This window comes from Gymnoscopelus braueri, assembly GCF_963280865.1.
Source record: "Gymnoscopelus braueri genome assembly, chromosome: 10".
Classification (NCBI taxonomy): domain Eukaryota; kingdom Metazoa; phylum Chordata; class Actinopteri; order Myctophiformes; family Myctophidae; genus Gymnoscopelus; species Gymnoscopelus braueri.
In genome coordinates, this window is record NC_137611.1 from 7,373,071 (window position 1) to 7,387,845 (window position 14,775).

A 14,775-nucleotide genomic window follows, 5' to 3' on the forward strand; every position below is an offset into this window, starting at 1 on the left:
AACATTGGGATCCCCCTGTATTTGTCTAAATACTTCCTAAATGTTAATGAAGTCCACGATCATAACACCAGAGGCAGCTCCACAAATCATGTTCAACCCAGATTTGGCTCAACAAAGGGAATGAACTCGTTCTCATGCTATTCATCAAAAATGTGGAATGCCCTACCAAAAGGAGTAAAGGAGTGTAAAACCCTACTCACTTTCAAAACTGCCCTAAAGATACACCTTCAGGAGGCTGCAATTCGAAAATGGCCCCTGTCTAAGTCTTAACCTACCCCCCTAGCCCCCCCCCCCCCTCTTTTTCTTCTCTTGTAATTTTTTTTTTCACTCTTCATACCAGTAACCTGTAAGCTGATTGTATGACATTCTGTATAGTAGTGTGTATATCTGTCTGTCTCTTATATGTCATCATGATTTGTGTGCATGGGGTTCTCATCTTAAACAAGCTCAGTGCTTAATGAGTCTCCCAGTTTAGTAGACCTTGTATTGTGAATTTGTACTTCCATGTACTGATGTTCTCATGTCTTACTAAATAAAGTACATCAATCAATCAAAACCCCTAGTTAGACACCTCACAAGTTAATTTTAGACTTCTAGTTTTTTTCACCCAAGCCTGGGCTCCTTAACTTTGATTGGCTCTCCAGGATTTTCCACGAGGATATGGGTTTGCATTAATTGAGAGGTGATTCTAGACACCTATAACACATTGGTGAAGAAATCTATTGGTAGTACATTTTATCACAGATGGTCCAAACATCTTGCTAAAATTCCCTAACTATATAAGCTATACTTAGTGTGTCTCTGAAGCTGAGCCATGGCCCAGGAATGGTTATATATTTTTCCTTTTGTTCTTTTTTATTGTTGATGAAAAGCAGGATATAGATTGAATAGACGGCCCCACCGGAGGAGACTGGGTCATTAGAATGCTTCCAGGCTGACGTGCACAGAGCCTTTTAACAGAGTGGTGTAAAGTAACAAAGTACATTTACTCAAGTACTGTACTTAAGTACAATGTTGAGATAGTTTTACTTTACTGGAGTATTTCCAATTTTCTGTACTTTTACTTCTACTCACTACATCTCAGAGGCAAATATTGTTCTTTTACTCCACAACTGTTACTAGAAAACTTTAGTTACTAGTTACTTTGTAGATTTAGATTATTATTACAAAACATACATTACCCACTTCAGCCCTATATACATTTCGGCCATTTGAAAATAGCAGATCTACAAGCTCACAATGCGTCACATCGCGACATTTTATACATTTGAAAACATGTGAAATGGGACATTCTGCACAATGAGTACTTACTATTTTGTACGATGGAATTGCTATGACTCTTCAAATCACTCACTCTCTCTCTCACCTGGAGGAGAGGAGGAGGAGGTGTGGACCAGCTGTGCATGAATGCTGTTTGTTTGTTTGTTTGTGTGGATGGACTACAGAGCCTGGCATTCAACCATATACTGTAGCTCCTGCCAAAGCTTGTCACCAAAGCTCAGAGAGATCTGGGCCCGCTGCACAGCTGGACACTGGGCTTCCTGTTCGCCCCGGTGTCGACCAGGTGGTGAGAATGGGCAGCATTATATATATCAGATTCGCTGACCCCTCAACACAACCCTGAGATCCCTCAGGGCTGCATGCTGAGTCCTCCTCTACTCCCTGTACACACACGGCTGCCATGGCGATGCACAGCTCCAACATTGATTGATTGATTGAATACTTTATTAGTCAGAAACGTAAACAGTCAGACATTATGTCTAAAATAATAATATAACACAAACAAGTCCTGGGGACTCGTTTCCATTGTGGTCCTATGTATTCAGTTCATCAACATAGCATAAAAAAAATAACACAATAATACATGCCATCAACAAAGACTAAACACTGTACAAAGGAGAAAAAAGTTCTAATAAAAGTCTAATTGCCAAAATGTTTTAATAAAACTTTAGTTTGCAACAACTTGATCTCTCCTTTTATTGTTGCCTGCTCTGATGAGTGATAACATTAACGTCGCAAAAGAATACATACAGAGAGAGATGTTACTGTGTGTGCGTGCGTGCGTGCGTGCGTGCGTGCGTGCGTGCGTGCGTGCGTGCGTGCGTGCGTGCGTGCGTGCGTGCGTGCGTGCGGGCGGGCGTGTGGTATATTGATACACTTGTATGGACTTATAGAGCCCAATTTGAACAGACACACACAGAGACATGAGGCTGATACTGAGGGGTCTACAGAGCACATTCCAGAGTGGTTGCTCTAACACTAGATGTCCAGTTCAAAGGATGCTTCCCAGAGGGCATCTGACCTTAGCTGACCTCTAGGATCTTGGGGTGTTGTTCTTCTGCACAATGGACACACACACACACACACAAGAGATGTAGCACACACACCTAGCTCCGTGCACATCCAACACACACGAAGGCAATGTATGCAAGTACGTAGACACACATGTGAAGTCGCCATATAAATACTGTGAGAACAAAGAAACCGTCCCTTGTCCTTTCTTCTTCTGTTCTGCTCTGTTCTGTTCTGTTCTGTTCCGGCCACACCATTAGTCCATGAGCCAGAGCCCCAAAATTGAGCAATGATTATCGAAAGAGTGGGCAAAAGCAAACCTATATTAAATTGTTCATAGGGTCAATACGAGTAAATAAATATATGATAACCTTTCCACAGGAGTAGCTTTTTCATGGTTATCACACATTTTGACAGGTGAAAAAATGACAACATTTAAAAAATAGTTATCATAACGAAACTTCCTGAGCTGATTACTTGCATGAAGACAATGATTTATCGTATTACAAGTTTTCTGAAATTGTATATTTAAATATGCAAATTAGGCATTGGGAAAATATGCCCACATTTGCATAACTTTCCAGAATCAACATTGGAACATTGGACAAAGCCAGAGTGGACATACTTATTTCATTTTGTTAAGATGTTGGAGTCAAAGGTTTTTAACGAGGGAATATTCAATATCTGACTCAATTTTGGGGCTCTGGCTCATGGACTAAATGCCTAATTTGTATATTTAAATATACAATTTCAGAAAACTTGTAATACGATAAATCATTGTCTTCATGTAAGTAATCGACTCAGGAAGTTTCATTATGATAACTCTTTTTTAAATGTTGTCATTTTTTTCACCTGTCATGTACGTATGGGGAAAATAACAAAATGTGTGATAACCATGAAAAAGCTACTCCTGTGGAAAGGTTATCATATATTTATTTACTTATATTGACCCTGTGAACAATTTAATAGGTTTGGTTTTGCCCACTCTTTCGATAATGAAATCTTGTCTGGCTCATGGACTACATGTAGCAGGAAGGCTGACTCCTGTGCTCTGTACTCTGTTTTTGTCCAATAAATCGACTTGGGGAACATTACTGGTCTGGACCTTTCTACTTCCTTTCAACTATACTGTCACACTTGTGCAAAAATACACTACGTGCGTTTGCAGGGTTGTCATCATATCTGTCATCTCAAGGAAAGGCACACCAACTCAAGGCATCGGTGATCCAGTCCAAACATCTTGATTGGACTGTCACAGCACATCATACGTAATACAAGACCATGTTCACATCACACCTCTCTGTCTGCACCCGTATTCATAAGCATATCCATGCAAGGCCCCTGCCTCCCAGTCATCCACACTGTGTGGTTTAACCCATTAAGGCCAGGAAAGCATCTGTCATTTTACATTTTAACCACTTTGAACCATTATCTTATACATTGGCTATTTTTTTGAAAAATCATGAAAATGTGTGCAAATCTTTTAATATATATTTTTTTAAAGCGAACATTTGTGACTCAAATCTTTGCTTCTGGGGATTCTACAACTGTCTTCTAAAAAATATTTTTTTGAAAAAAGTTTTAAAAAATGTTGCTATGAGTGGTGCTCAAACATTTTCATGTCAAGGACCCCCAAAATGATATGTATTTGGCCGTGGACCCCCATCTCAAAATATTTTGTTCCAGGGACCCCCAGAAGCAAAGATTTGAGTTTAAAAAAAGTTTGCTTTAAAAAAATATATATATATATTCAAAGATTTGCACAAATGTTCAAGATTTTAGAAAAATAGCCGACCTACAAGCTCATAGCGCGGTACTCGGTGCCGCGCTATGAGCTTGTAGGTCTGCTATTTTTGAATAGCCAAAGTATAAAATAATGGTTTAAAGTGGTTACACAGATGCGTTCCCGGTTTTAGTGGTATAAAGGTCCTCTTCTGCTCAGTGTAAATATGTATTCTTCCTCTGTCTCTGTGTAGAAACATCACTAATGTCTCTGTCTCCGTGTAGAAACATCACTAATGCAGTTTATGGCCCAAGGTCAGATCCAAGACGACGCACGGCCGTGTCCATGATGTATCAGGAGTCTCTCCAGTTTTCAATAAACCAGGAGACAGTGGCCTGGGTTCAGGAAAAAATCATGGAAATAATTCCAGTAGTGGTAAAAGTACTAAAAAAAAATGTACTTAAATAAAAGTATCAGTACTGCAATGTAGAAATACTCTGTTAAAAATAAAAGTCTGGTAATCAAAACGTACTTGAGTAAAAGTATAAAGGTATCGACGTCAACATACACTTATAAAGTACCAAAACGGAAAGTACTTGTTACGCAGAATGTCCCATTTTACAAGTTTTCCAACGCATAAAATGTATAGAAATCCTTTGAAAATAGCAGATCTACAAGCTCCGACGCGTTGTGAGCTTGTAGATCTGCTATTTTCAAATAGCCAAAGTGTAAATAGGGTTGATGTATCTTTTGCAATAATAATCAAATTCTACAAAGTAACTAGTAACTAATAATTGTAGTGGAGTGAGAAGTAGAACAATATTTGACTCTGAGATGTAGTGGAGTAGAAGTAAAAGTATTGAAAAATGGAAATAGGCCTACTAAAAATTGTACTTAAGTACAGTACTAGGTTACTTTACGCCAGTGAATAATCCTCTCTGTGTCATGTCAGGGCAACAGCACCACAGAACATGGTGTCAGTGTTTGCCTGAGTGGAACACTGTCATGTCAGAAACAGGTTAATTAATTAAATGTGTGTATAGGCAAGGGTTCAAGGCAAGGCCATTTCTTTTGTATAGCAGAACATTTCAACAGCAATGTTCTTTACACAGAACATCAACAGCAAAGGGAAAACAATTATAAAATGACATTAGGATGCATGAAACAAAAGAAGTAAAAAATAACAGAAACAATTGCAGTGCAGAAGAGAGAAAAAAATTGGTGTAGATACATTGACAATATAGTTGTTTTTGTAGAAGCTGGACCACAGCATGTGTGCATGTCATGGACATCAGGATCTCACATATTGTCACTGTCAAGATTAAGGTTAGCCTGCCACCCCCCATATACCGATGTAACCACTTTCAACCTGCGGTACCTACTGTATTCAGGGCATTCATGTCATTATAGTAAATTTTCCTCCCTAAAATACCAAGATATCAGCTCTACAATCTCTATCTCCCACGTCGCAGTTCCATGGACTGTCACTACGGACCCCCAGCTGCAGATCAAGAGTGTGACTGCGGACTGGGCCTCTCTATGAAGCACAACCGTGGATTCCTACTACATTACACTATACCACCACTACACTATACTGTATATTATACCATAACATTCTTATACCATTATATACTGTATACACATTATTGTTGTACTATATTATATTATCATATACTATCTTACACTATTATATTTGCTACTATTGTTATTGTTACTACTTGTATCTCTCTCTGTCTCTCCCTCTCTCTCTCTTCTTTCCCCCCGACACGGTCGAGGCAGAAGGCCCCCACCCTAGAGCCTAGGGTCTGCCTGACGTTTCTTCCAGTTAAGAGGGAGTTTTTCGTTGCCACTGTCGCAAAATTGCTTGCTCAGGGTGGGACTGTCGGGTCTCTGCTCTACATGTAAAGTGTCTTGAGACAACTTGTTGTGATTTGACACTTTAATAAAATTGAATTGAATTGAATTGAAATACAAGCTCATAACTCATCACAATGCAATGCGTTGTGAGCAAGTAGTTTGGCCATTTTCCCTATTTTTGTGAGCCACTGTCATATATACGTGCATTGATTTATTAATATAATAACTAACTAAAAAGATGAAATATGAAGATACAAGGTTTCTGCCCTACAGTGACGATATAGCGGGCAAAATGACAGTGCACTAGATATTACTGGCATTTTACAGTATAGGCTTTACCTAGAACTCATCTGTATTAAGCAGCTATCAGTGGTTTAAAGTAACTAAGTACATTTACTCAAGTACTGTACTTAAGTAAAATTTTGAGGTACTTTTACTTTACTGGAGTATTTCCAATTGTCTATACTTTTACTTCTACTCCACTACGTCTCAGAGGCAAATATTGTACTTTTTCTCCACTACAATTATTGAAAACTTTAGTTACTAGTTACTTTGCAGATATAAAGTATTATATTATAAAACATACATTAACCACTTTAGCCCTATTTCATACCTAGGCTATTTGAAAATAGCCGATCTACAAGCTGACAAGATGAGCTTGTAGATCTGCTATTTTCAAACATCTGCTATTTTCAAACATTTTAGTACTTTAACTTACAGTACATTTTGATACCAATACAATACTTGTACTTTTACTCAAGTAAAAATGTTCCACCACTGGCAGCTATACAGTCATGTGTGTCATTCAGTATGGTTGGATGCTACTATGTGAAGCCTCATTAACCTGTAGATTAAATTAAACTGAATCTTTGTCTCTTCCTGCAGAATCTCCAGTATTAAACACCAGTGTGAATATTCATTGCGCCAGTTTCCAGGAATATTTTAGTAGAAATTATTCAATTTGTAAGTTGTTGCCCCTGATTATTTGGCTGTTTGTGTTAAATGTTGTATGTATACATCTGTATACAGTATATCTTGCAGCAGATATTAAGGTTTATTTTATGGATTGTAAAGGATAGGCAAATAATAAGCATTGTGCTTCAGCCTAATCCTTTTTTCGATCATTGAATTTGGATTTTTTTTTTGTGTGAGTTGGTTGGATATACATTTATGATGATGATTTTCACACAAGTGTGCTTTGGTTTGTTGTAAACGTATACCGAAAAAGGAACCTTTCATTCATTCATAGGAGCGGCAGTGGGGTAGAGTGGCCGGTAGTGCGGCTGGATGGTTCCCAGTTCGATCCCGGGCTCCCCCAGAGTTAGTGTCGAAGTGTCCTTGAGCAAGACGCTGAACCCCTAATTTCTCCCGATGAGCAGGTTGGTGCCTTGCATGGTTTCCTCCGCCGTTGGTGTGTGAATATGGGTGAATGTAATGCTCAATATATGTAAAGCGTTTTGGATAAAAGTGCTATATAAATGCACCATTTACCAGTCATTCAATGCAGCTTTTCTACACAACCATTCAGCATGGCTTCATCTGAAAACCCAGTTTGTCAGACTTTTGCTTGTGTTGTTTGCTCGCCACAGGCGGTGCAGGGGAAATAAAACAACCAGCTGGGATTTTGTTTGTTTTGTTTTGTAGTTGTTTCCTATTTCTTTATTTTTACTGCTGTTTTACTTCACGGTTCAGTTGGTTTAGTCCTATACACTTCTTCAATAAAGGTGAGCTTTGTTCCATCTGCAGTTTAAACCCCATGGCCTGGCTGTGGGGTTTGGGTTCACCGTTTTCCAATTCCACTCTCAGGGGATTTAAGCTACAGCTCACCGCTCCACAGGGCGTCAGCGTCGCAGCGCTGACCCCGACATTAAACCACGGTGGAATCAGGAGCAGTGTTCTGGAGACAGGTGGAAGTGAGGTGGTGCTTTTGTGTCCAAATGCATGAAGCTGGAGCCTGGGATTCAGATAATATAAGAGGTCCTCAGTCAGCCAGCCATGCTGCGGTTCTGCATCAACTATATTTAAAAGAGACATAATATGATTGTATGGAAAAAAAAAACTGAACAATATGATATAGGCTTGCAAAGGAAAGGAAAAACCTTTTGACTTTTTTTCCGTAAATTAATGCATGCCCTACTTGATCATATACTACAGCGTCAGGCTGTCATTTTTTACTTTGATTTTTCTTGTAGTGTTGTCTCTGCATCTGGGAAGAGTGGGTGGGAGGGAGGGAGAGCGGGCAGGTGGACGGGTGGGAAATGGGGGGTATGTATACAGGTAAATTGGCATTCCAGGTAAATTGGAAAAGGGGCGCTTGTTTTCCCCCCCAGGCAATTCTGTAGAACCAACGCTAGAGGGCAATGAATGCACACTGAATCCACACTGGATCCACACGCATGCACGCGCCGGTCGGCGCGGGCACTCGTGCCTGGAGGCGCGAGGGCGCGCCTCCTCGGCCTCAAGCTCTGCTGAGTCGGCTCGCCTCCGTCATGGACAATAACTATTATCACGTGCGGTCCACGTCGCATCAAAGCCCCGCCTCACTCCTCCTCCTCCTCCTCCTCCTCACGCCGCCTCGTATCAAAGCCCCGCTTCGCGCCTCCTCCTCCTCGCGCCGCCTCGTATCAAAGCTCCGCCTCGCGACTCCTCCTCCTCCTCCTCGCGAGCCTCACGTAAAAAACCCTGTCTCGAAAAGCCCCACCTCGCAGCCCCGCCCCACGCCTAAAAACAAGCGCTCCCCATCCAATTTACCTGGAATGCCAATTTACCTGTGACAATACATGTATGTTCATGAATGATGACCTCACATGGGAGGGAAAAAAATGCATCAAAAGTAGCAGATCTACAAGCTCGAAACGCGACACGAAGCGACACATTTTGAACTTGTAGATCTGCTACTTTTGCTCATAATGGAATTTGAATCCTGAAATTTTTTTTTTTTTTTTTGACAGAATATGGAAACCATATTATGAGGTTTCCACCAACAGAGACAATATAGGCTATATATACATAACTAATATAGTGCTTTTCAAAGTTGCTTTCCAAAACGAATAAAAGTAAAACAACTTTATTAAGACAAAAGGCTAAAGATAAAACTAAGCAAAACATAAAAGAAACATAGAAAAAGTGTTAAAAATAGACTTGAATTAAGTGAGGAAGGCAAGTCTGGGCTTTGAAACAAGTTTATAATGAAGACATTATAATCAGCACCAGTAATAAACAGCGGAAGCGAGACAAAACATGTTGATTGCAACAATACAAATACACATAGAGGATAATAATAATCATAAAACAAACATGGTTTAAAGGAGAGCAAATTATCCCACAAATCAACACGATTCCAGTCACATCCAGCAGCAGCTCCAGGTGTTTGACGCCAAACCCACTTCCTCTCCCCGGATGAACAGTGTGTCACATAGCGTATTTAGCACCTAGTTTAATGCATTAAGACCTGGAACGCATCTGTTTCTTTCGCTTTAAAAAAATAGCAGATATACAAGCTCATAGCGCGGCACCAAGTGGCGCGCTATGAGCTTGTAGATCTGCTATTTTTGAATAATTATGAAACATTTGTGCAAATCTTTGAATATATATATACACATTTTTAACTAAAATCTTTGCTTTTGGGGGTCCCTGGAACAACATATTTTGAGATGGGGGGGGGGGCGGGGGTCCATGGCGAAATACATATCATTTTGGGGGTCCTTGACATGGGAAAGTTGGAGCACCACTGATATAGCAACATACTGTTTTATACATTTAAACATTTTTAGGTATTTGGCCGCGGACCCCCATCTCAAAATGTTTTGTTCCCCCCCGCAGAAGCAAAGATTTGAGTCACAAATGTTCGCTTTAAAAACATATTATATTCAAAGATGTGCACATATTTTCACGATTTTTCAAAAACAGCAGATCTACAAGCTCATAGTGCAGCGCAGAGTGCTATTTTTTTAATAGCCAAAGAAATCTAAAAATGTTTCTTCAGATTCTTTCCCGGTCTCAAAGGGTTAACTGTTCTCCATGGCTACTGAAAGCCTAATTAGGGGGAATTAATGCACATTCAGCTGAAAGACGCAGGCACCTGCAGTCATAATGAGTTCTGATCCATATTCATTTCAACTCCAGGTGTTTTTCTTTGTGAGTGTTGTTTTTCTCTCTCTCTCTCCCATCTGGGCTCAGGTGGAGATTGGTGTGTTTGTTGTTGTAATCATGTCGTCTTTTCCATTGCCTGGAGCCAGTTGCAAAACCTCACACTGAGTTCAAACTTAGCCTAGTTATAGCTTAAATGGCTTTTTAAAAGAGTCATTTAAAAGAGTCATCTCTCTTTACCGGTCAATTAACTTAAACACACTCAGAATACATTTTTGTGTGTCTTTTTCCCCCTTATAGATCGAGGGTTCCCAAACTTTTCAGGCCGCGACCCGCCCCAAATTCCTTTCTATAGAAAAACCTTTCTATCGATTAGTCACCCCATGGAGACTTGAATTCATGGATATTTGGTATTAAAAAGATCCTAAAAGTCCTTAAATTGTAACTTCAGAAATGTGCAGTATACCCTGTATACACTTATACTGTTGGTTTGTTTACTGTTTAGTGAGAAAACAATGTTGCACATTAAGCTAATCCTCTGGGGACCCCCCAAAATTATTCGGGGGACCCCCCTGGGGAGGATTCCGACCCCCAGTTTGGGAACCCCTAGAATAGATCAATATATCGTTTAATTTTGCATTCGTTCCTCCAGACAGCTACTTTGAAAGGTCAATCAGTTTGTGCTCTACAGCTAGAAGTCTAAATTTCACCGGAGAGTTGGCTTTTATAATATTGATTTTTATCCAGAGCCGCTAATCACTTTAAAAATGTCCTTTATTAGGTCTTTTCTATCTCAGAGGTGTTCTCGTTTCTTCTACTGCACAATCCTCAACACCAACAAATGATTCTGCGGCTCCATTTGCTGTTATGTTCTGTTTGTGGAGATAATGCTGTAATATTTCTTATCTTTTTGTTTCTGGTTCCCCAGACTCTCCTAGAATTCATCCAGACGATCAGTCTCCATTAAGCCATTAAGACCGTGAATGCGTTTCTGTGTAACCACTTTAACCATTATTTTATACTTTGGCTATTCAAAAATAGCAGATATACAAGTCGCAGCACTATGAGCTCGTAGATCTGCTTCTTTCTTTTTTTATCGTGAAAAGGTGTGCAAATCTTTGTCCACGGACAAATACATAACATTTTGGGGGTCCTTGACATGAAAAAAAGTTGATATTATAGCAACATAGGTTTAAAAAAGATAATCTGTCAGGATTTAGAAGACTTTTGTGTATACATTTGTATGACATAAGCAAAGATTTGAGTTAAAAATGTTTGCTTTAAAAAAACATATTCAAAGATTTGCACACATTTTCACGATTTCTTTAAAAGAAATAGCAGATCTACAAGCTCATAGCGCGGCACTCGGTGCCGCGCTATGAGCTTGTACATCTGCTATTTTTTGAATAGCCAAAGACATCAAAAAATGACACAGATGCGTTCCCGGTTTGAATGAGTTAAGTATAAAAGAATAGAATGTATTTTTCTCTCATTCAGCTTACAGTGTGTTGTGGTTGCTTGTTCCCACGGTGGCTGAAGGGGAAATACCTTGTCTTTCTGTCAACTCAGTGACCTCCCATAAGTCCAAGTCTAAACATGATATGGCTCATTCCCAGATGCTCATGGGTAATCCTTCATTCAATAGCATGTGTATGCGATCCAAGACAAACAAACAAACAAACAAAAAAGAAAGACTCACCATCTCCGGTTTACTTCCCGTATCTGCGTGGAGTATGCGGCCGCCTTTTCAGGAGACCTGAAGCAGGTTGGAGTCTATTAATGAACGAGTGAGTGAACATGCATGAACACAGCTTCTGCGATATTCCTTATAGCTCCATGGTCACTGAACTAAATATTGGACCCGATCGTCACAAGCCACACAATCTCCCCAAGATTTTCATAAAGACAAATCAGACAAATCAAGGGAAAATCTACTTTATCATTAACCTTCTGTCTCAGTAACACACTCTCGCGGCGGGATCTAGCACCAGTAAACATAGATCTAGCACCAGTAAACATGGATCTAGCACCAGTAAACATGGATCTAGCACCAGTAAACATAGATCTAGCACCAGTAAACATAGATCTAGCACCGGTAAACATGGATCTAGCACCAGTAAACATGGATCTAGCACCAGTAAACATAGATCTAGCACCAGTAAACATGGATCTAGCACCGGTAAACATGGATCTAGCACCAGTAAACATAGATCTAGCACCGGTAAACATGGATCTAGCACCAGTAAACATAGATCTAGCACCAGTAAACATGGATCTAGCACCAGTAAACATGGATCTAGCACCAGTAAACATGGATCTAGCACCAGTAAACATAGATCTAGCACCAGTAAACATAGATCTAGCACCAGTAAACATGGATCTAGCACCAGTAAACATGGATCTAGCACCAGTAAACATGGATCTAGCACCAGTAAACATAGATCTAGCACCAGTAAACATAGATCTAGCACCAGTAAACATGGATCTAGCACCAGTAAACATGGATCTAGCACCAGTAAACATGGATCTAGCACCAGTAAACATAGATCTAGCACCGGTAAACATGGATCTAGCACCGGTAAACATGGATCTAGCACCAGTAAACATGGATCTAGCACCAGTAAACATGGATCTAGCACCAGTAAACATGGATCTAGCACCAGTAAACATAGATCTAGCACCAGTAAACATAGATCTAGCACCAGTAAACATGGATCTAGCACCAGTAAACATGGATCTAGCACCAGTAAACATAGATCTAGCACCAGTAAACATGGATCTAGCACCAGTAAACATGGATCTAGCACCAGTAAACATGGATCTAGCACCAGTAAACATAGATCTAGCACCAGTAAACATAGATCTAGCACCAGTAAACATAGATCTAGCACCAGTAAACATAGATCTAGCACCAGTAAACATAGATCTAGCACCAGTAAACATAGATCTAGCACCAGTAAACATAGATCTAGCACCAGTAAACACAGATCTAGCACCAGTAAACACAGATCTAGCACCAGTAAACATAGATCTAGCACCAGTAAACACAGATCTAGCACCAGTAAACACAGATCTAGCACCAGTAAACATAGATCTAGCACCAGTAAACACAGATCTAGCACCAGTAAACACAGATCTAGCACCAGTAAACATAGATCTAGCACCAGTAAACACAGATCTAGCACCAGTAAACATAGATCTAGCACCAGTAAACACAGATCTAGCACCAGTAAACATAGATCTAGCACCAGTAAACATAGATCTAGCACCAGTAATTGGACGTTCGCGAGATGTCAGACACGGGCGCCCACTTAGGAGACCATTTCATTGTAGGATTTGTGTACCATTTCGCCTCCAATGGCTCTTATATTGGGATGGCGGATCTTCGTAAATTGACCATCTTTGATGCAATAAAGCAAGGGTCTTCAACTTTTTCAGGCCAAGGACCCCCTAGCTGAGAGAGAGATGAAGCAGGGACCCCCTCTATATTGTATAAAATTGTGTTTCAGATTAAAGTTTTTTTTTAACTTAGTCTGCTCTTTTTTCCCTCTACACCTATAGCCTTTTTATATAGCCGATCTACAAGCTCTCAACGCCTCACAGTGCGAGGCATTGAGAGCTTGTAGATCTGCCAAAGAAATTGTCATATCACACAAAGATTTGGCGGACCCCCTGTAGTAACTCTGAGGACCCCCTAGGGGTCCCGGACCCCCTGTTGAAGACCCCTGCAATAAAGCAGTGGTTCTGAACCTGTGGGCCGGCGCCCAAAAAGTTACACCAATAAATAAGAACTTCAAGTATACCATGTTACGTTAGCTCCATGTGCGTGTGTGTGTGTGTGTGTGTGTGTGTGTGTGTGTGTGTGTGTGTGTGTGTGTGTGTGTGTGTGTGTGTGTGTGTGTGTGTGTGTGTGTGTGTGTGTGTGTGTGTGTGTGTGTGTGTGTGTGTAATTGATCTAAAAGATAACTCCTCATTTGTAGAAGTTTTCAAATCAATGCGAACTAATGCAACTTTAATATGAACCACCTCTGCATATTACGAAGATTACATTTGGAAAAGTACTTGGTCCAAATCTATGCTAGAGTATAATTCACTGACAAGAACCGGGCATATTCTATTTTGGGACTTGAACCCAGCTTACCATACAGTAGCCAATTAACTTCAGACAGAGTATCTGATTTTAAAAAAACAATAAAGATTGTGAAACAGCATGATATACAAACAAATATAAAACGATTGATCATCATTAAAACACACACTGTAAGATTATTTCAAGATATTAAAAAAAAAGTTTTCTCAAGCTGAGATGCAGCCATATCCCAGGCCATATGGTGTAATAATATAAGACTATTCTTTGCTTCTAAGGCACATCCAGGATAATAACACCACTCTCTCTCTCTCTGATTCATGCCTTGGAGTAACCGAAATGCCCAAGTTTACAATTAGAGAGAGAATCCAATCAACACTTTGTGATCTCTGAAGCATGACTCTGCCATCTGCAAATACAGGGATCTAAAACCATCTGCAAACACAGGGATATGGTATCTTTGTTTCCACTGCTGTGACTGCAAATGAGTGAAAGGAAAGCCCGAGGAGATTCTAATCAATCCAGCACAGCACTTTTCCACAGAGATTGCCACCAAGGCAGATTGTTGAATTTATAAATGGCAGATATGAATGTACTCTTTGCCTCTCCTACTCCATTTATTTTTTATTTGCTTAGTTTTTTTATGAAAAAAAAACTAAATATTGGACCCAATCGCCACAAGCCACACAATCTTTCCAAGATTTTAATACTGTTAGTATGTATTATT